The sequence below is a fragment of the Ceratotherium simum genome, chromosome 23, assembly GCF_057802395.1.
Source record: "Ceratotherium simum simum isolate JZ-2026a chromosome 23, ASM5780239v1, whole genome shotgun sequence".
Classification (NCBI taxonomy): Eukaryota; Metazoa; Chordata; class Mammalia; order Perissodactyla; family Rhinocerotidae; genus Ceratotherium; species Ceratotherium simum.
The window spans coordinates 2,128,951-2,150,803 of NC_141922.1; the positions used below are offsets into that span (position 1 = coordinate 2,128,951).

General features: G+C 51.7%; 1 protein-coding gene across 1 annotated transcript in view; it reads right to left on the reverse strand.

Annotated features, from left to right (window-relative positions):
* The window catches only part of GML (glycosylphosphatidylinositol anchored molecule like), a 41,479-nt gene extending 19,917 nt beyond the window's left edge, over positions 1-21,562 (reverse strand). The window contains exon 1 of the mRNA XM_087447368.1: positions 21,281-21,562. The gene's annotated coding sequence lies outside the window, so the exon portion shown is untranslated. The remainder of the gene's footprint in view (positions 1-21,280) is intronic.
* Between the last annotated feature and the right edge of the window lie 291 nt (positions 21,563-21,853).

Below are 21,853 nucleotides of genomic sequence, written 5' to 3' on the forward strand. Positions count from 1 at the left end.
TTCCTCACCAGAAAAGAAAAGAAAAAAAGAATTGGTTATGACCAAGTACAGTTTACTCCAGAGATGTAAGAATGGTTCAATCTTAGAAAAAGATGTCAATCACTATAGCAAGAAAATAAAGGATAATAACCATATGATCATCAACATTCCCTGGGTATGATCCTTTTTTAGTCCTGGATATCTAGGAATAGAAGGAAATTTCAATAATCTACTAAAAGCTACCTACCAGAAACCTAAAAATAACACCAAACCTAATGGGGAAGCATCAGCAGTGTTGTCATTTAGACTGGAGAACATAATAAGCATATACGCTTTCATGATTACAATCAAACACTACAGTGGAGGCCTCAGCCATGCAATAAAGTAAGAAATATGAAGTGAGGAGGATAGAAATGCTTTTTCCCAGCAATATGGCTCACTAGGGCACTAAAAACCCTCCTATCATAAAACACTTGAAAATGTTGAATGAAAAAATATTTTAAATACTTTTCCACTGTATGCCAAGCTAATGTGAACATTTCAGAGGGAAAACAGACAAAGAAAAAAAACTGCATCATGACAATATATAGTCAGCAAGTCCTGAAACTGGCAGTGGCCTTCAGGACACTAGCTTTTCTCTAGTCACCTAGAGCCACATGTGGGAGAGGAGACTAGGCACTGAGTCTCCATAAGACAGGAAGTCAAAGTGAAAAATGTAACTGTGGAGCTTCAGAAGAGATATACCCCTAATTACATATTAAACTTGTAGAAACAAAGGAACCTCAACTAAATTGGATTTGGGAAGGCCTGTGGGGGCACTACCACCCATCGCCAATCACACCAAACAGGAAGAGACTGATGCCTGCATCTTTGACAGGAAGTAACACTACTCTACTACTGAAAGAAGATTTCTCTCCCCACCCAGAAACAGCCCAACCAATGAGAAACACCGCAGCTCAGCCAATGAGAAGCTGTTGCCACCCTGAACTGTTACTGTCCCCAAATGGACTTTCATTTAGAACAGACCCTACTCCCCCTTTTTCTCTATAAAAGCAGCTCCACTCCTTTATTTTCCAGATTTGCCTATGGTTCACCATAGCATGCACAGCCTGAATTGCAATTCTTTTGCTATTCCCAAGTAAACTCATTTTGATGGTAAAATAACAGATGAATTTTCTTTTTAAGTTGACAAACTAGAGAAAAAGATTCACTCTGCATGAGGAAACTTGTCTGTGTCAGTATCAGCTCTACGTGGAAAATGAAAACATGAAGAGAAATTTCTCCTGAGATTTTAGAAACTCTCATATGACTTTTGGGTTTGAATTTCCACTACTGGTTTATTCCAATAAACTCCAAGGCAAGAAAACAATGGAAAATGCTTATGGATTGGTTTCACCCTGTAGACACCTGGAAACCCAAGGAAAATCCTCTCCAAAGGAATACACCCTCCCCTCAGAAGTCATAGAAACCTACAGGTATGACCTCAGTAAATATACACCAAAAATCCAAATTTACAAAGGACATGAGAAAACAAGAAGCAATGAAGTAGAAGTAGGTCACCAAAGGTTTCAAACATGGGAAGCAATAAATACAGAATACAAAATAAATTTGCTTAAAGAAATAAAAAAGCATTGAAAACATGAGGAAAGACTGAAATACCATAAAAAAAAATGAGGCGTGCTTTACAGACACTCAAAAAAACCCTAATGAGAACTTCTAGAAATGAATACTATAACTGTTGAATATAAAAGCTTGAGGGATGAATTTAACATTGCACATAGATGAAGAGAGAATAAGAAACTGAAATTTGAGCTGAACAAATTACTCCAATGCAGCCTAGAGATAAGAAGAGATGGAAAGTACAAAGAAGAGACTAGAAGACATGGAGAACAGAAGGTGACAGTCTAACATAGAAATAAGCTGAATTCCAGAAGAAGAGAACAGAGAGAATGGAGCACAGGCAATATTCAAAGAAAGAGCAGTGGATGATTTTCCAAAATTGATGAAAGACATGAATACTCAGATCAAAGAATCACAACTGACCTGTGCTTAGACACATTCAGAGTAAAACTTCAGGATTTCAAAGCCAAGAGAGTATCTTAAAAGCTGCCAGAGAGAAAACACACATATCTAAAAACAAACAGCAATTACACTTTGTGAAGACCTCAATTCAACACGGAAGGCAGAGAAAGGCATTAATATCTAGAAAGTGTTGAAAGAAAATGACTAGAAATTAACCTGGAGTTGAATCTTTACATAAAGGCATTTTCTGACAAACAGAAATTGAAATTTTTTACTACTGATCAGTCATTACTAAAGGAACTCCCAAAAAACATTCCTTAAGAGGAGGACATATTCCCAGACAGAGAGATACAACACAAGAAGGAATCATAAGCCAAGAAATGTATTAATATGTGGTGTTATGGACTGAATTGTGTCCCCGAAAATTCATATGTTGACATCCTAATCCCCAGTGTGACCGTATTTGGAGTAAGGAAGGAAGTAACGTTAGAGGTCATAAGGGTGGGCCCTAATCCAAAGGAATTAGTATCCTTAGAAGATGAGAACCAGACAGCTCCCTGTCTCTCTGCATGTGAGGACACAGCCAGAAGGCAGCTATCTGCAAGCCAGGAATTGGTCCCTCACCAGGAACTGAATCAACCAGCACCTCGATCTTGGACTTCCAGCCTCCAGAACTGTGAGAATAAACGTCTGTTGTTTAAGCCACCACGTCCATGATGTTTTGTTGTAGCAACATGAGCCGACTAAGACATGTGGATAAATCAAAACAAACATTGACTAGAGAGCACAACAATAATAATTTCTTATTTGAGAGGTTCAACAAGAATGAGAATGCCGGATACAAATGCATCAAAAGGCAGGGGGGAGATGCTTAAGGTCGACGTGTTCTCCAGTTTTTGTATAGTTCACGAAGAGGTTAGAGATATTGATAGAATTTAGGCATAAAGAGTCAATGCCATGACAAGAGAAATGGAGTTTTTAACGTCTATCTCCGTAGGAAAAAAGAAGTCAATAACTGAGTGAAAGTGGATAGAAGAAATAAAAAGTACTAAATAATTCATGATAGGAATACATCTGGAGGGCTGCACCCATGGTGTAGCAGTTAAGTGTGCCTTCTCTGCTACTGGCGGCCCGGGTTTGGATCCCTGGCACACACTGATGCACCACTTGTCTGGTCATGCTGAGGCGGTGTCCCACATACAGCAACTAGAGGGATGTGCAATTATGACATACAACTATCTACTGGGGCTTTGGGGAGAAAAGGGGGAAAAAATGAGGAGGATTGACAATAGATGTTAGCTCAGGGCCGGTCTTCCTCACACACACACAAAAAAAGAAATACATCTGCATGCCTTAGCATCCACAATAAATGAAATCACCAGCTCAAAGACAGGTTATCAGATTGAATCTTTTGTTTTAATCCAGAAAAGACACACTCTAAACCTAAGACCATAAAATAATGGAAGAAGATATAATGGACTTTACTATTGCTCTTAGACAAATAGACTTTAAGGCAAAAATCACTAATAGGCATAAATGACAAAATAGTCAACTCGCCAGGAAAAAATTTTTAAGCAATTTAAAGCTCATATGTATCTAATAGTAGGGCTTCAAGATACATAAAGTAAAAAGTGTTAGAACTACAAGGAAAAACTGACAAAACCAGCAACATAGTGGAATATTTAAACACATCTCCCGATAATTGACAGACCTGAAGGCAAGAGTTTATAAAATCATTGAACAACACAACTAACAAGAATTATTTGATACACATATATTGTACCCCACACCTAACAATTACAGAATAAGCATTCTTCTAAAAAACAAGACACCATAATGGAAATTTTTAAGTATTTTAAATTGAACAGTTAACAAAAGTGTGCAGAGAAAAAACAAAACATTGGGATAAAACTAGAGCAGCATTTGGGGGGAAACTTATAAACATTAAAAAACTTAAATGGCTAGAAGAGAATAGGAAAATTAATTAATTAAACATTCAATTTCAAAATTTAGAAATTAGTAATAAGAAAATAATAAAGTGGCAGAAATTAATGAAATAAAACTCAAGGCTATGATAGAAAAGACCAAGAGCTGGATTCACAGCACATTAGACAAAACCAAAGAGGAATCTTAGGAAAGCAGAAGAGCAGCAGGTAGAAAACATCAGACTGGAAACAATACTCTTCTGAAAGAACGGAAGGTGCAGGAAAGAGCTGGATATCTGGCTCAAGGTGAAAGGTCACAGGTACTTGTACGCAGATGTAAGTATTGACCCCATTTCTATACCAGCTCTATACAACACTCTTTGCCATCCAACTTTGCAATCCCTCCAACCAAAGGCTGGATTCATTTCCCTGAACTGGACTTTGGGATCAATCATGTGACTTGCTTTGGGCAATGAGTTGTTAGGGGATGTGACACAAGCAAGGCTTTGAAACGAGCTTGCGTGGTTGGGATTGCTTTCTTACACCTCTACCGTCATCATGAGAAGAACGTGCTCACCAGCCCACTGTAGCAGGAGGAGGAGCAGCACAGGCAGCTGAGCCATCCCAGCTGACCCAAGATCTGCAGTGAGAAGCAGAGCTAACCAGCCCACCCGCAGATAGGCGCAGGATAATGAGTGGTGCTTTAGGTTGGCGGGCTTTCGAGGGGCTGGTCATGCAGCAGTAGCTAATTGATGCAATGTGGGGCCTCTAGGGGTGAGAGAAAGAGCATGGGACAGACACAACATTTCAAGATATAGAAGCTAATAATTTTCCAAAACTGATGAAAGATATCAAGATTTAAGAAACTCTTAAGAAACAGAAGCAGGATAAAGAAAAATCATACCTAGGCACATCATAGTAAAACTGCTGAAAACCATGGATCAAGCGAAAATATTAAAAGCAGCCAGAGAGATAGGCACAATACTTAAAGCGGCAACAGTAGGACTAATAACTGAGTTCCAAACAGACACGGAGCACGAAAGACAGAAGACAATGGGAGAAAACAACGAACCTACAACTTCATACGAAGCAAAAATATCCTTCACAATTCAAAGGTAAAGACAAATTCAAAGAAACAAAATCTCAGAGAATTTATCACTAGTAGACCACACTAAAAGACATACAGAAGGTAGAAGAAAAATGATCTCAAGCATAAGAAACGAAATGCAGAGAAAAAAGAAGGAAAGAATAAATGTGTTGATATAAACGAATATTAATTGTAAAAAACAATAATAATGAGGTCTTTGGGATTTTAACAGAATTAAAGAATTATATAGCCTATTTAATACAATGATATAAATAGTGTGAATAATTATCTGGAACAGGAGTAGCCCAGAAGGTGGCAGAGAGATAAACAGAGTTAAGTATTGCAAGGTGCAAGTATTGTTCTGACAGGTGGTAAATATGAAAACGAAGCAGCATACAAGTTCCAAAAGCAATTTGGAGCTGCTAAGTTCCAAAAGAATTTTATTTATGGACAATGAAACTTGGATTTCATGCAATTTTCAGGAAAGATTCTCCCCCTCCCCCCCCGCCCAAGATTTAAATATATAAAAGACCATGCTTAGCTCACAGGTCCTATAAAAACAAGCAGCTGGATTGGCCTTCAGGTTATAGTTGCCAGTCCCTACAGAAGGAGAACGGCGACCCGGTGAGCTAGCTTGCATCCCTAGGGCTGGAGTTAAAAAGTGAAGAGGTTAGAATTATTATAACTTAGAAGCTCCAAGGAGTGGAGTGTCCCCATGGAGCTAGGACAAAGACCCCTGCCGAGATGTGTCTCTGGGAGGAGAGAGGGGACTATATGAGCTGGAGGAGGGGCGGGGCTGGACGCAGACCTGGCGGAGGGGACGTCTCCGGGCCACGGGTAGGGGGTGGGAGGGTGTCTCTGGGCTGGAGGAGGGGCCGGGCTGGACCCCGACGCTGCGGAGGGGGTGTCTGGGGGGGGGGGGCGGGCGTCTCTGGGCTGGAGGAGGGGCCGAGCTGGACCCCGACCCTGCGGAGGGGGTGTCTCTGGCCGCGATCTCCGAGGCGGGGCGCGATGAAGGCTCTACGACGTAAAGACCGCAGGCCGTTCAGCAGCTCCGGAGAGAAGCGCCCCGCCGGGCGAAGAACGGCCCCCAAGTCACCCGGGAACTGCGCGCGGACCGGAAACCGCGGAGAGCAAACCGGAAGCAAACCGGAAGGAGCTCGTCCCTCCCGCTTCCCAGCCCCGCCCGCTCCCTCTGGCGCCCCTAGCGGCGGAGTCTCGCATGGCGACCCCGGCAACGCCGAAACGGGGTCCGCAGAACTGGATCCAGGGTCTGAGCCCGGCTTAGGAGGGCGGCTGGAGCTGAGTCAAATGCTTAGTAATTGGCACACCATGCAAACGGTAAACAAAAGAAGTCTGGTACAGCTTCTAATATCAGACAAAGGTGATGCTAATTCAAGAAGCATTACTCTAATGGAGAGCTTTGCATAAATGCAAAAGGGTAAATCCAACAGGCTGATATAATTCTAAATTTGTATGCCTCTGTTAACATAACCTCAAAATATATAAAGCAAACATTAACAGAAACAAAAGATGAAATGGTAGAGTTCAGGAGATTTCTCTCTGTATATGATAGAACAAGCCACTAAATTAATAAAGATACAGAATTTTTGAACGTTATGATTAACAATCTTGGCCTAATAACATTTATAGAGCAGTGCACCCAACAACTGAAAAGTCAGTCTTTTTAAGTGGACACAGAATAGTCACCAAATTTTTGTCCGTGTGCTGGGTATAAAGCAATCCTCAACAATTTCAATGATTGAAACCATCCAGGGTGTGTTTTTTGACCATAGTGACGTTAAATAAGAAACTAGTAAAAATTTAAATATTCCAAATGTTTGGAAATTAAGCAATAATTTCCAAATACCCTAAGACTCAAAAAAATCACAATGGAAATTAGAAAACATTTATATTAAATTATAATGTGTATATGACATATTATTACTTGTGGTATAGTGCTAAAGCCATGCTTATAGAGAGAAATTTGTGATCTAAAATCATATATTAATGGGAAAAGTCTGAAAGTCAGAGATCTGAGTATCTATTTCAAGAAATTAGAAAATGAATAACAAACCCAAAGGAAGTAGGAAGAAACTGTCAACCTTAAAATAAATAAAATAGCCAGTTATATTACCAACAAAATGAACTTTGTCCAGACGTGCAAACTGTGGTGAACTGCAGGCAAGTCCAGAGAACAAAGGAGGGGAGCTTGTTTTTCTAGAGAAAAAGGAGGATTGGGGAGGGGCTGTTCTAAATGAAAGTTCACTGGAGGAGAGTAAGAGTTCAGGGTGGTGACAGTTCCTCAACTGGCTGACTTGTGGCATTTTCCATTGGCTGGGCTCAATGCTGGGCAAGAAGAAAATCCTCCTCCTGCTGGAATAGTAAACCAGTAGGCGGCTTCCTGTTGGAAATGCAAGGTACATCTCTTCCTGTTTGTGGTAACTGAGGATGAGTGGTAGAGCACGAGAGCTTCCCCTATAGGCCTTCCAACTTTAATTTTAGTTGAGGTTTCCTTTATTAAGTTTCACAAAACAGAAACTAATGAAATAGAAAATGCACAGAAGAATGAACAAAATCAAGTTCTTTCTTTGAAAAAACTAATAAAACTGATAAATCCCCAGAAAGAATGATCATACTGAGAGAAGACACAAATTATCAACACAAGGGATGAAAAAGATGACATGTATACAGAGCCTATAAGCATTTAAAAAAGACCATCTAGGGCTAGGCAAAGAGTTCTTAGAGTTGATACCAAAAGCACCATCCATAAAAGGAACAGTTGATAAGCTGGACTTCATCAAAATTGAAACTTTTTGCTCTGGTAAAGATTCTGTTAAAAAGATGAAAAGACAAGCTACGGACGGGGAGAAAATACTTGCAAGCCACATATCTGACAAAGAGGTATCGTCTAAAATATATAAGGAACTCTCAAAACTCAACAGTTAAAAAAAAGAAAATCCAATTAGAAAATGAGCCAGAACCCATGAACAGACATTTCACCGACAAGCAGATGTGAGTGACAAAATAAGCACGTGCAAGGATGTTCAACATCATCGTCCTTTACGAAATGCAAATTAGAGTCACAATGAGAAATCACTGCACACCTATCAGAATGGCTAAAATAAAGAATAATGACCACACCAAATGCTGACAAGGATGCAGAGAAACTGGATCATTCACACATTGCTGGTGAGAATGTAAAATGGTACAGCCACAATGGAAAACTGTGGTAGTTTCTTATAAAGCTCAACATGCAACTACCATATGACCTAGCAATTGTACCCTGACTGCTTATCCCAGAGAAATCAAGATATATGTTTGGGGGCCGGCCCCGTGGCTCAGCGGTTAAGTGCGCGTGCTCCGCTGCTGGCGGCCTGGGTTCGGATCCCAGGCGCACACGGACGCACCGCTTCTCCGGCCATGCTGAGGCCGCATCCCACATACAGCAACTAGAAGGATGTGCAGCTATGACATACAACAATCTGCTGGGGCTTTGGGGGGAAAAATAAATAAATAAAATCTTTAAAAAAAAAGGCTTAAAAAAAAAAAAGGTATATGTTTGGTATATATATATAGAACCTATGCATGAATGTTTGTAGCAGCTTCATTCATAATAGCCAAAAACTGGAAACAACCTAGATGTCCTTCAATGGGCCAGTGGTTAAACCAGCTGTGGTCCATCCACATCATGGAATACTTCTCAGCAATAAAAAGGAATGAACTATTGGTACAGGCAACAATCTAGATGAATCTCAAGGGAACCATCCAGAAACCCAGATCTTATTATAGGGAGTCCTCACAGTAGGATCCCCTGAGGATGAGAAGGCAGCCACTCCTATGCCGTGAGCACAGAGGATGGTGGGTGTGAATCCTGGTGGGTGAGAATCCTAGCTGGCCAGAGAACCACAGGGCTTGCCTCCAGGTTACCCACCCCCCCCCCCCCCCCGGCTTTCCTCTGCCTCTCCCCTGCCTCACTTTCTCTCTCTACACATCTTTTCTTCCCTTCGCCCCACCTTCCCCTCACTATCTGCCTCTCCTCCCTCTTCCCCCACTGGAGCGGTGGTGTGCTCACAGGAGCCAATTGTTCAATTTTCAGGAACTGTGGGAGCCTGGCTAAGGACAGTCATTATTTAAAGTTAAATTATATCAACTTATAATTAAATAAATTATATTGAAACAAAGGTAATACTCAAAACTTAACACTTCTGATTATTCTACCATCATCTACTCTCTTAAGGTTATTTTTGTCCATTGTATCTATATGGTGGAAACGCTGTATAAAGGGGAGAGAGTCAGCATTGCTTCCCAACTTCTCGTCCAGGGACGTCACAGTGGGAGCAAGAAATCAGCCGTGATGGAAGGATTTACACCACAGAAATCGGCAAATGTAAAATCAGGTCTTGATTTATTGTCTTGTTGATTATTTAGATTTAAGACAATGAAAGAGAAAATGGTAATAATGCAGAAGTGTGTTGTCTGTAGCTGTTACATTGTCAATAGCACAAAATTTTGAGGAAATAGTCTTCCAGAATTTGAAAAACATTATCTAATTCTGCAAAGAATTCACTTACGTCATTGACAAATGAGTTCCAACATACGTCATCTTTGCTGTTTCACTCTCCTCTTACTCTTTAATGTAAACACAAATGTCATTGTCAGAATGGATGCTTCCAACAAAGGCGTCCTGGGAGACTCAGTTGGCCGTGTTGGATCTACAATTAAGAGTGTTGTGTATTCCACTGTTATTTGTAAGTTGTCGCTACACATGCTTCACGTGAGTACAAGTTGTAGTAAACACGCACACACAGATGCCTCATTATTCGGTGAGCCGCTTGTTAATCACTCCCCAGCACACCCCTGCGTGGCGCTGGCTTCCCTCCCTGTGCCCGTGTCTCTCCTATCCTGCTCTCCTTTCCTCTTCTTTCACCCTCTCTCTCTCACCATCCACTCTATATTGTTCCTTTTGGCACAAACTGGCCTCGACACTCCTTGCCGTTGGACCAACAGTCCTTCCACTTGGACCAACAGTCCTTCCACTTAACAGCATGAAGGTCACCGTCTTCATGACCTTTCCACCCTCCTCAGGGGTCCTCACCTGCCCCGGAGGATTCTGGGGTCTGTGAGCTCTGGGATGATGGCCACACTTTATAGCTAATAGAGCACTCTGTACCCAAAGGCTGTTTGATCCTCAGGGCCAGCCTGGGGCAAGCCCCCCACCCCCCCAGCCAAAGAGACTGAAGCTCTGAGACTCAGCGCCGCCCACGGGCCCCCAGGGAAGAAGTGGCAGAGACAGGCCTTGGACCAGACCCTGCGAAGGGCTTGCCTCCCCACAAAGCCTCTGGAGACGGGGCTGCCTTGCTGGGGAAACACTAGGCTCAGCTTCCCCTGGGGGATGCTTCCCCTAACTTAGCAGCCAGAGGCAGATCAAACCCCAGTTTCGGGGCCGGCCCGGTGGCCTAGTGCTTAAGTTCGAATGTTCCACTTTGGCGACCCAGGGTTCAGCCGGTTCAGATCCTGGGCGTGGACCTACTCACTGCTTATCAAGCCATTCTGAGGCAGTGTCCCACACAGAAGAACTAGAAGGACCTACAACTAGGATATACAACTATATACTGGGGCTTTGGGGAGAAAAAAAAGGAAAAGAGGAAGATTGGCAACAGATGTTAGCTCACGGCCAATCTTCCTCAAAAAAAATATATATATATATAATATATATATACACTAACTTGAAAAAAAAACCTGCAGTTTCCTGGACTTTAAGGCCACAAACAGACAGGTGTCTGATGTCCTATTTGGGTGTCTGCAACCTCCCCAAGAGTCCCTTGTAACTCCTGGGATAACCCTATTGTCATTGCTGTGGCTGCTGGCTGGTGATCGACTATGTGCCCAGTGCTGAAGGTGCCGAGTTTGAGTTCCCCCAGAAGCAGAGCCTGAGACGTGGGTTGGAGAGCGGATGGTTTATTCAGGAGGTAAAGGGACATCTCTAGGGGAGGCGATCAAGGAAGGGCATTGTCCAGCCAGCTACAACCGCAGGCCCCAGGCTCCACCCCATGGGAGTCTCTTGGAGTCTGTGTGGAACCCTCACCTCAGAATCGTCCCACCTGGGCAAGGAAGTAGGGTTATGGACTCCCCGACCCCAGTTGTCATTGTCAGTGCCTTAGGACTGAGGGGGGTGGTAATTTCCCGGCATTCCTGGCCCGCCTTGCTGGGAGGAAATGGGATCCAGGCCAAGAGCACGGCCCAGGCAGAGAAGCACAGCAGCCGCGCTGAGCGCTGGCACCGGCGCAGGTGACCACACGGCAGGCACAGGTGGGCGGCGATGGCACCTGGTGGCATCATCTCATTAGATCTGCATGAGTGCCTTCCAAGATTGACCATGTAGGGGCCCCTGCAATAAAGATGAGGACAGGGAGGCCAGAAGCTCATCCGAGGCCTCGCCGCTGGAAGGGCACAGCCCGGAGAAGTAGGAGCCAGGCGCTCCTGTCCCCTGAGCCCGGAGGGTCCCCTGAATAGGTCTTCTCCACTACCTGGGACTGTGGGAAGCACGTGCAGAAGCCTCTCCCTGCCCCAGGGCCTGCACACCTATCGCCCCAGGCGTGAGAGCCATTGGCCCTCCCACTCCCAGCCAAGTCCATGAGGGCCACTGCAGGGCGCAGTGCTCAGCACACAGGAGGCACACAAATACTTGTGGAATGAACGACGTCAGAGCGTGGGGCCTCCCTGTCTCCAGGCTGACCAGGCTGCCCTTACCATCTGTGCAGACTGGGGACATCTGCCAGCCCAGCCTGCCCACCGGCCAGGCCTCTGCAGCAGAACCAGCAAGGGGTGCCACCAGCGGGCATTCTGGCCTCCAAGAGGCCAGCTGGCTTCTCCAGACATGTGGTGAGCCCCTGCAGGAGCCACCTGCACCACAGCCACACGGGCCCTCCAGGTGGCAGACTCCAAGCTGGGCACCACAGGCACAGGAAGGCGCTTCCTTCCCGCGGAGTGGACCCAGTGGAGGTGCAAACACACAGTGTGGGGTGTGGGATGACATGGAGGGATGGGCCCCGAAGCCGTGGGTGTGTGCCCACAGACAAGCCACTCAGCTTTTCCCCTGTGGGCCGAGAGGGCACCAAAGCTGTTCCATGCGGAGCTTTGGGGACATAGAGTGTCAGGGCAGCGCTGGGGACACGAGCTCCCTCCAAGCCCCCCCTGCTGACATCTTCCATGTTGGGGAAGGACAGGTGGTCATCCTGTGCCCACTCAGCCATTTCAGCCCCTGCGAAGACCCTTTCCTACCTGGCAAAAGGGTGTGAGCTCAAGGTCTGACCCAGCGGAGAAGGCCCCGGGGCCCCCAGCAAGCATGGCCTCAGCTGAGCCCCTGCTCTCCTCGAGCCAGGTGGGGAGCGTGGCCCTGGAGCCACCCTGCTCCACCCCCCGCGGCAGCCTCGCTCTCTGGAGCCCGACAAGCTCTCTGGTGTCCCTTCACCCACTGCACAGGGCCCCCTCAGACCCCTCAGCAACCTATCCCCTCTCCTCATCTGTCTTCTCGGATGACTCGAGGCAAGCCCCACCCTTGGGACCCCCAACGTCACCCCCTTCTCTTCCCCATCAACATCGTCGTCCGTTTCTGGGTGTGCTTTGGTCCGGGGACTCTGCCAGACATTTTCCACACGTGTTCCCTTTAATTCTCAGGACACCCAGGGGAGGGGCCCCATTTTCTCCACCTTACTGACAAAGAATTTAAGGCTGCTGAAGGAGAAAGCCACACAGCCAAGACAGATCAACCAGGCTACGGACCTCAAAGCCGGGGCCTCCCTGACACAGTGCTGCCACTGCGGGGAGGTGGCCAAACTCCCCCACCGTGGTCCCCAGGGCACCTGTGCTCCACTCTCCCACCCTGCCCCTCCCAGGACGAGAAGGCTGCCTCCCTCCTGCCCTCCCATGCTGTTTCCAGTCATGTGGGAAGCACCTGGCACACCCCAGACCCTTCCCTGAGAGCCCGCCAGCTGTGAAGGAGAAAGATGGGGTGAGAGGCGGGGCACAGTGGCCCTGCTGAGCGACCCCGTGACAAAGGCCGAGGCTGGACTGAGCCTGGTGCACTCAGGATTGGTGCACACGCGTGTGTGTGATGTGTGAGTTAGTGTATGTGAGCGTGTGCGAGCATGTATGTGCGTGTGCTTGTGTATGTGAGTGGGGGGAGTGTGTGTGTGTGAACACGTGTGTGTGCACACATGTATGATATTGCCTGAGCATGCGTGGGTGAGTGTGATAGGAGAAGCAGTGCAGGGAAGAGGGGCATGGGGTGGGGCTGGAGATGGCATGGGGTGGCCCCCCAAATGTGAAGGGCTTGGAGTGTACTTGGTGTGAGTTCACGCCAGGCGCTGACACAGGGTTCCACGTGCAAGAGTTATTGGGGAGATGCTGGGAGGGTAACGGGAGGGAGCAGGAGCGGCCCAGCCTCTCCAGGTGCGGGCAGGTGGAGAGGGACATTCTGAGATGTTGGCCAGGCCCAAGTTGCCCTTTCGAGGAGTCGCCCAGTCCTTGGCTGGAGCATCAGTCCACTCTGCGTCCTGTGGCTTGAAGGATCCCTGAGGGCCCTTCGCCTCGGCCGCAGGACGGGGTGCTGCTGGTGAAGTTATGGGCTCGACTCCACGCCTGCCCAGCTCCCAGCGGTGACTCTGCCCGCCACATTTCCGCTTTGCCAGCAGGGGGCGCTAGAGGGAGCTGGACACTGGAGGGCAGGAGCTGTGCCTGTGACATGGCTATCCCTCGGGACTGCACTAAACAGGATAACGGAGCATGAAATTCCATGGCCAGGCTCTGCCCAGGGTGTGCCACGGTTTCCATGACATGTTGCTGGAACAGAACCAAAGGGCCCTGTGCTCAGAGAGGGAGCCGGTGCCACACAGATGTTCCCTAAGACAACTGGCCCATTCACCTTGGCCCCTGCTCTGGCTGGGGAGCTCCTACTCACTCTTCCTGGCCCACCTCCAGTGCCCCTTCTCTGGAGTCCTGGCTGTGGGGCCCCACCCATGGTGGCTCAGGCCCAACCTGCAGGGGAGGGAAGGCTGGGCTGTCCCAGGTGGGCCCTGCGGGATGTTGGCAGCTGGGACACCCTTGTTTATCCAGTTTGCCACCTCCTTGCTCCTGGAAAATACCAGCTGCCCAAGCTCAGGAACATGGGCGTCCCTACATCCTGGCTCCTTGCTGCCCAGACGGGTCAGAACTGGAGCAGCTGCCCCACAGGGACCCAGGGTGAGTTAACCCTGTCCTCCTTCTCCCCACAAGTTCCTCCTCTTGAAGGAGCCAGGGAGGCTCGAGGAGGGGCCCGCTGGGACGTGTCCCGGCAAGCAGCTCATCATGCTGCTGTGTGCACACTCAGAGAACCCCAAACCCTGAGACAGGGGCCCCTCAGGCTGGGTATAGAGCAGCTGCTTTTCTCCCTGCTACAGGAAAACAGAAGGCAGCAGTGCCAAGGAGCAGGGGCCAGGCTCTGCGTGGGAAGAAGGGAGGGAAGAGGCAAGACTGACCAAGGGCAGGTGACAGAACAACTCAGAACACCAAACTTGCTGCTCATGGGAGAGCTCAAAGCATCCCACCACCCTGACCCCTCCAGCTGCTGTTTAAGCCCTTTGTGAGGTGCTCTGTGCCCCTAGCAACTGGCCTTTTCCAGCTTCCCCCACACTCTGGTCATAGGTCCTAAGACTAGAACTGCCTCCAATCTCTATGACCTGGGCAAGTCAGGGCTCAGAGTGTGACCAGGATCAGGGCTCAGAGTGTGACCAGGATCAGGGCTCAGTGTGTGACCTGGATCAGGGCTCAGAGTGTGACCAGGATCAGGGCTCAGAGTGTGACCAGGATCAGGGCTCAGTGTGTGACAAGGGTCAGGGCTCAGAGTGTGACCAGGATCAGGACTCAGTGTGCGACCAGGGTCAGGGCTCAGTGTGTGGCCAGGGTCACCACACAGCCTGCGACCAGGGTCAGGGCACAGGAGTCCTCCTTGGTGTATGTAGGCACAGGAGCACCCCTTTTAGCCCCTGCCGGACAGCAAGGGGCCCCAGTTCAAATTCTGGGTCCCCCGCCTCCCTCCCCAGCACAGGAGGGAGGAAGGGTAAGAAGCAGGGAGGAAAGGAGGGACTGAGGGAGGGGAAGCCCAGGAGGGAGGGGGAGTCAGGAGCAGGACATGGCCTCTGGTTCACGTGGAGGTCTTGGGGTTCCTAACTGGGGTCACGGTCCCTTCCTAGAGGGTGGGAGCGAGCTCCTCTGGGCTGGCAGGGAGGACATGCTGGGTGTCCAATCCAGGCCTCCCCGCTGCCCCAGTTCCCTCACCTGCCCTGCACACCCGTGGGACAGGGGGCCCTGTGTCTCACTCTCAGCCACCCTGGGGAGTGGAGTCCATGCCAGGCTGGGGAGGCCACTTGTTAATTGTGACCTGGCGTGGGAGTCTGGGCCTTAATTGGGGAACACCCAACTTGTAAAAGAGTGAGTTTCAGGTGCCTGATTAGCCTAATGAGGGGCAGCTGCTCCCCTCCTCCAGCCCCCCCCCCCCCCGGAGGCTGGCAACCCACCAGCCGCACTCCTCTGCCCATCCCCACCCCAGCGCAGGGCAGCCCCCACCCCTCCTGCTCCCCCCATGAGAGGGATGGCTCCGCAAATAGGTAGGCCCCAGCCAGGGCACTACCCCACGGGGCTGTAGAATCTTTGCCCCTGAAGAGGTTCATGAAGTTCAGCATTTCTCGGATTGCCCTAGCAGAGGAAGAAAAGCTCTCACAGATCCCCAAGAATAGAGACCCCAATGGGAGAAATGCTGTACCCACTGGGTAAAATCCAGCTGACTCTGCCTGTGGGAGAGTTCTGGGAATCCATCACCCCGACCCAGCCTACTCCTCTGCAGGGGCTCCTCCTCTGCCTTCAAGTCTCCCCACTACTCGCCCCTACTTCAAAATGTGTTCACCTGGTCCCTTCTCCAGGCAGCGGCCGCCGGCACTGGTAGAATCAGGCTGTGCACAGGGCCCCCATGGGTGTGACCCAACTGATCTCTGTTAATGTGGGCCCCCACACCCCCCACACTCAGGCTCTCATCCCTGCGCCCCAACACCAAGGGCCCAAGCCTGCACTGAGCAGGGATCAGTGACACCTGAGCAAAATAATTATCCATTACCTGGGGCAGGGGGAGCCCGAGCCCCTGGCCCTTCCCTTCCTGAGCATCTTTGCTGCACACTCACATGTGCACAGAGGCCTGGGCAAGGTTACTTGAGTGCTGGGGGTGGGAGAAGGGTGAGAAGCAGGTCTGGGTTCAGGGAGAGGAGGGGCTGGTCATAGTCAGAGCCACCCGAGAGCATAGTAGCAGCTTGCACGTGCAGGGAGGGGCTCCGCTTCCCCGGAACCCAGGCAGGGCCCTGCCAGGAAAGCCGGAGAATGCTTCCAGCCCAAGGCACCCATACGGCCTCTCCCTGCTGGCCTCTGAGCTGGGTCTAGGGCCAGCCCACTGCCCGGTGCTCCAAACACGGCACCAGGCTCATGGTAGCAGTCTGGGCTCTATCACGCCCTTCCCAACCACATGCCCTGCTCAGCAGAGCGAGCAACTTTCTCAGGCCTGGGCCAAAGGCAGAGGTGAAGTCTGAGAAAGCACCCAGGCCTCAGAGGCCAGTATCTGTCCCAGGACAGCTCCCGGCAGGGCTGGGCTTCGGGCCAGGGAAGCCAAGGGCTGTCGGGCGAGGCCCAGCTCATTATCATGGCCCACGGCTACAGGAGGTCACCAAGCTCGAGGGGAGATGGAGTGGGAGAGGTGGAGATGGAGTGGAGGCATGGGGTGGATGGAGGGGAGTGGATGGTGTGGGAGGAGTTGCATGGAGTAGGGTGCATGAAGTGGATGGGATGGAGTGGGGTGGAGTGGATGGAGTGCTTGGGCTGAATGGAGTAGATGGAGTGGAGTGACTGGAGTGGATAGAGTGCAGTGGACGAAGCAGATAGAGTGGATGGAGTGAGGAGTGGATGGAGTGAATGCAGTAGAGCGAATGGAGTCTATGATGTGGAGTGGATGGTGTGGATGGAGTGGGATGGATGGAGTGGGGTGGAGTGGTTGGAGCAGAGCAGATGGGATGGATGGAGTGGGGTGGAGTGGATAGAGTGGAGTGGAGTGGGTAGAGGAGAGTGGATGGAGTGGATGGTGTGGATGGAGTTGAATGGAGTAGAGAGCGTGGAGTGGACACCCGGGTTTGCTCAGCCAGCGTCCAACCCATCTCAGCATCCAGACGTGCACAGATTTCAAGGGAAGTGATGAGAACTCTGGTTTCTTGCTGCCCTTCATTGTGCCCTGTAAGTGGGTTCCTGATAAGGCTGGGCCCACCCTTATCTTTTGGGGGCTGGGGCAAATGGGGGCCCACACTCCTTATGGCCAAAAATATGAAACTTCTAAAAGAAGCTAAAAAACCACTAAAATAAAATACCATGGACAAATATACCACCAAAACAGGAAAGTCTAGTGTGAATTTAGATTCCAGGCCCCTTGGCGCTTGTGCTAGAAGGCGGCTACAGAGAGAGCCTGTCCCTAGCCGGAGACCTGACCCACCTTGCACTGCAGGGGCCCCACACGCATGCAGGTGGCCCCCAGCCTGTGCACCAGCTCCAATCCCACCTCCCACCAACAACAAGCCTTTGCCACCCTTGGGCAGTGGGATGAGCACCCAGCAGCTCAGCCCATCCTCTGTGAGTGGACAGAGAAGAAGCCCACAAGGGACCTGGGAACAGGCACAGGCTCCAGGTGGGCACCTCTCGGGCACAGGCCGGGGCAGGGAATCTAAGAGTGTTCTAGACAAAGATGATTCCTCCAGGGAGATGGAGGGAAGAGCGTCCCGGGCGAGCGCCCAGAGGTGTGTGAGTGTCTACCCTGAGGCTGAGGGGAAGCTGGAGGAGACAGGGGAGGCCAGGGGAGGCAGAGTTATGCAGATAGTGGGTGCCTGTGGGCTCTCAGCAGACTGCATGGTCAGGGTTGGCACGGCTGTGGTCACCGGGGAGGGGACCGCAGCCGCCAGAAGAGGGGCTGGTGGCCCTGGGAGGGGATGGAGGAGAGACACCAGGAGGTGCGTGCTTCCACCCTTCAGCCTCTGGAACCCCAGCCAAACCCCGAAACAGGAACAAGGAGTGGCCCACTGTGAGCAGGCCACTTCCTACATCCCCCCAGGGTACACTTGTCACCCCCGGATCCCCAAGCCTGGCCTGGAGACGGATGGGCAGTGATTCAGCGCCGACTGGGATGCCCAGGGTGCACCTCCAGCTCGGCCCCTCCCTGCTGTGTTGGCCTCACACATCAGCAGCACCAGCACCTCTAGGAGCTTGCCAGGAAGGCAGAGTCTCAGGTCCCACCCAGGCCTCCGAGTCAGAATCGGCATTTTACCAGAGCCCGGGGTGACCTGTGTGCACAGTGAAGACTGAGACATCCTGGTCCAAAGCCAGCTTCAGGGCCGGCCCCGTGGCTTAGCGGTTAAGTGCGCGTGCTCCACTACTGGCGGCCCGGGGTTCGGATCCCGGCCGCGCACCGATGCACCACTTCTCCGGCCATGCTGAGGCCGTGTCCCACATACAGCAACTAGAAGGATGTGCAACTATGACATACAACTAGCCACTGGGGCTTTGGGGAAAAAAAAAAAGGAGGAGGATTGGCAATAGACGTTAGCTCAGAGCCGGTCTTCCTCGGCAAAAAAAGAGGAGGATTAGCATGGATGTTAGCTCAGGGCTGACCTTCCTCACAAAAAAAAAAAAAAAAAGCCAGCTTCAGCCTGGAGTGCTTGGTGCCTCCCTACCTGCCCTGGCCCAGGGAAGAGGCACCGGAGAGGTGGCAGTGCCTCCTCAAAGGTGCTCTTGGCAGGGTCGTGACCCCAGACCCCAGGGCAGGGCCCTGACCCCTAGACCCCAGGGCAGGGCTGTAACCCCAGACCCCAGGGCAGGGAGTGTCTCCCAGACCCCAGGGCAGGGCCGTGACCCCTAGACCCCAGGGCAGGGCTGTAACCCCAGACCCCAGAGCAGGGAGTGTCTCCCAGACCCCAGGGTAGGGTCATGACCTCCAGACCCCAGGGCAGGGCTGTAACCTCCAGACCCCAGGCACGGCCATGACCCCTGACCCCAGGGCAGGGCCGTGTCCCCCAGGCCCCCAGAGTGGGTTGTCACCCATAGACCACCATGGCCCTGCCTCCTTCCTTCTCCCCAGCCCAACCTGGGGCCTCGTGATAACTGCAGGGACAGGGAGGCCAATGGCTCAGGACAGAGGGACAGGCAGAGAGGGGGGACAAGCGACCATCTGAGAGCCCCCAGGGCCCCTGGGGGTGGGGCAAAGGGAAGCCTAGGCAGTATGAGTCAGGCTGGCCCTGCTGTCCCAAGCTCCTCTCCAGCTAAATCACTAGGTCTGACCGCGGCTGGGCAGCCAGCCATATAAAGGCACCTGGCACCGGCTGTCCCCAGTCCCAGCTGGCGGATGTCCCCTGATGAGGCCCCTCCTGGTGTTTCTGCTTCTGGCTGCTCTGTGCACTGACCTGGGTAAGGGACGGGGAGAGACATGTGCCAGATAGGACTGGCTTCGGTCTGAGGGGTCTGCGGCATCAGCCTGGATTGGGGGCTGAAGGGAGTGAGGGGGAGGCCCTTGTGGCTGCTCCCTGACCAGCCAGACATGGAGACCTGTGTGTCCCTTTGGGCACAGTTTCTGGTATATCTGGCTCTTGTGGGGGTAGAAGACCTGGATGAGAGGCCCGGGACTGCTGAGCTCTGGGCCAGGCAGGGGGACCTGGGCTCCAGCCAGGGTGACCAATCGTCCTATTTTCCTGGGATAAAGGGGATTCTTGGGAGGCAGGACTCTCGGTGCTAAAACCAGGAAAATGAGTTGGTTACCCCTTTCTAATCCCAGCTCTGCCCCTACCTGATGACCTGGCTGTGCGACCTTGAACAAGAGCGCCTGCTGCTGCTTCGGGCGCCACTGGAAACAGGGCCTGGGGAGGGGGTGGTATAGCCTGTGATTATCTGCTGAATAATTACCATCAGAGATAATTAGCGCCATCAGCTTCCCCTGAGCACGGGGTGGGGTGGAGTAGAGCCTCCAGCTGCCTGGGGAAGCCCCATGGGGGCGGTGGGGCCCTTAGCTGGAAGGAGGCACCTTGGGGATCAGTCCCAGCTCGGGGAGGCTGGAAGGACAGATGGAGGGGACATTTGGGCAAGGGTGTGAGGCTGGCTCCGGGAATGGGGCTTATCAGAAGAGAGCTCAGCGCAGAGGCGAGGAGCAGCAGGAGGGAGCAGGCGCTAAGGAGGCCCCACTCAGACCCCTCCCCCAACCCTGTGTTGGGGCCCAGCTGTGGGAGAGGAGGGGCCGGGGCCTGGGATGTCTCTGTCCTGGGGCTTAGGTTTCCTGGGGGGCTGATGCTGGGAAAGCACCTGCTGGAAGCAGGCCACGGCTCCAGGGACCTAAGGAGTACCAACCCATGAATACTCAGCACAGCACAAGGACATAGGGACTATCCGGACCCCAGTGCGGGCAACTGAGGCACCTAGAGTGTCTCCCTGCTCCCACCAGCACCCGGGACTTCGTTGCAGACAGGGGGACGAGGAATGGCCAGCAGTTACCCCCCGACAGAGAGGTCTATTGTTCTTGGGGGCTTCCAGAACCCTGAACTGGGAAGCATGGTCTCTGAGCCGAGGGGTGGGGGGCTTTGAGGTCTGAGGCTGTCTGCCTGCTTGCCCATGATTCAGCCACAAGCGCCTCCCACTCTCCTCACAGGGTAAAGGGCTTTGACATCAGTTGACCCATGTGTGGAAGGTGCGGTCACCCCATTCCACAGGCCCGGCTCTGAGGTCAGAGTGGCCACGCCTTGCCCAGAGCACCCCTCTCAGGACATCCAACGGGGCTCCCCTCCAAAGGCACCCCTCCCAAGACGCCCCCTCCCGGGGCACCCGCTACAAGGCACCGCCTTGCAGGGCATCCCCCCAGCCCCCCTCCTCCAGCCCCCTCATGCAGCACAGGCCCCCACACCTCGGGCAAGGTGCTCCTGGCTTTCCCACCTGCCCTGTCACAGCTCCTGGTCCCAGCTGGCCTGGCCTCTGCCATACTGCACCTTCTGCCTGAGGGTCCTTTCCCCAGGATGAGTAGAAATCCATACATCTGTCCAGGCTCGGCTCCAGGGCCACCCACTCCAGAAAGCCTCCCCAGATGGTCCCCGCCCTCTATCAAGACTGCATTCCCCTCTGCCAGGTGTCCATTGACCCTCCGCTCCATCCCACTCGGGGTTACACACTGTACCTTGGTCTGCCACCCCTGGATGGCTTGCGGGGTCTCCAGGCCAGGAGCCTTGTCCTTGAAGGTCCTTGTCAGGTCCTTCAGCCTGTCGTTGGGTCCTGAAGCCAGTCACACAGCACGCAGGGGCTGGCCTGGACCAGGGCCTTTTGCTGTAGATTCCCCGTCAATCGGCATGGAGGAGGGGTCACCGACAGGCCCCAGGCCGTGAGGAGCAGGGCCGTTCCTTCCTGTTAACTAAGCAGCCCTCAGCACCTACTGTGTGCAGGATCCTCAGAGCTGCAGTTGCCCTCTGGTCCAGGCAGCAGTCCCAGGTGGGGGCCCCCAGCAAAGGAGGGCGGGGCAGGGGCCAAGCACCTTGTGCCATTTCACCCTCCAGCAAGGCTGCACAGCCCGGGCCGGCCGCGATGAGCCCCACCTGACAGGTGAGGACACTGCGGCTCGGAGAGGGACAGGGACAGTGAGAAGCAGGACCCAGATCACCTCCAAAGTCGACCCTCTTGGTATTGCATCGTGCTGCCCCACGCCCTCCTCAATCCCGGGGGACGGCCTGCAGACACCCACGCTCTGACCCACACC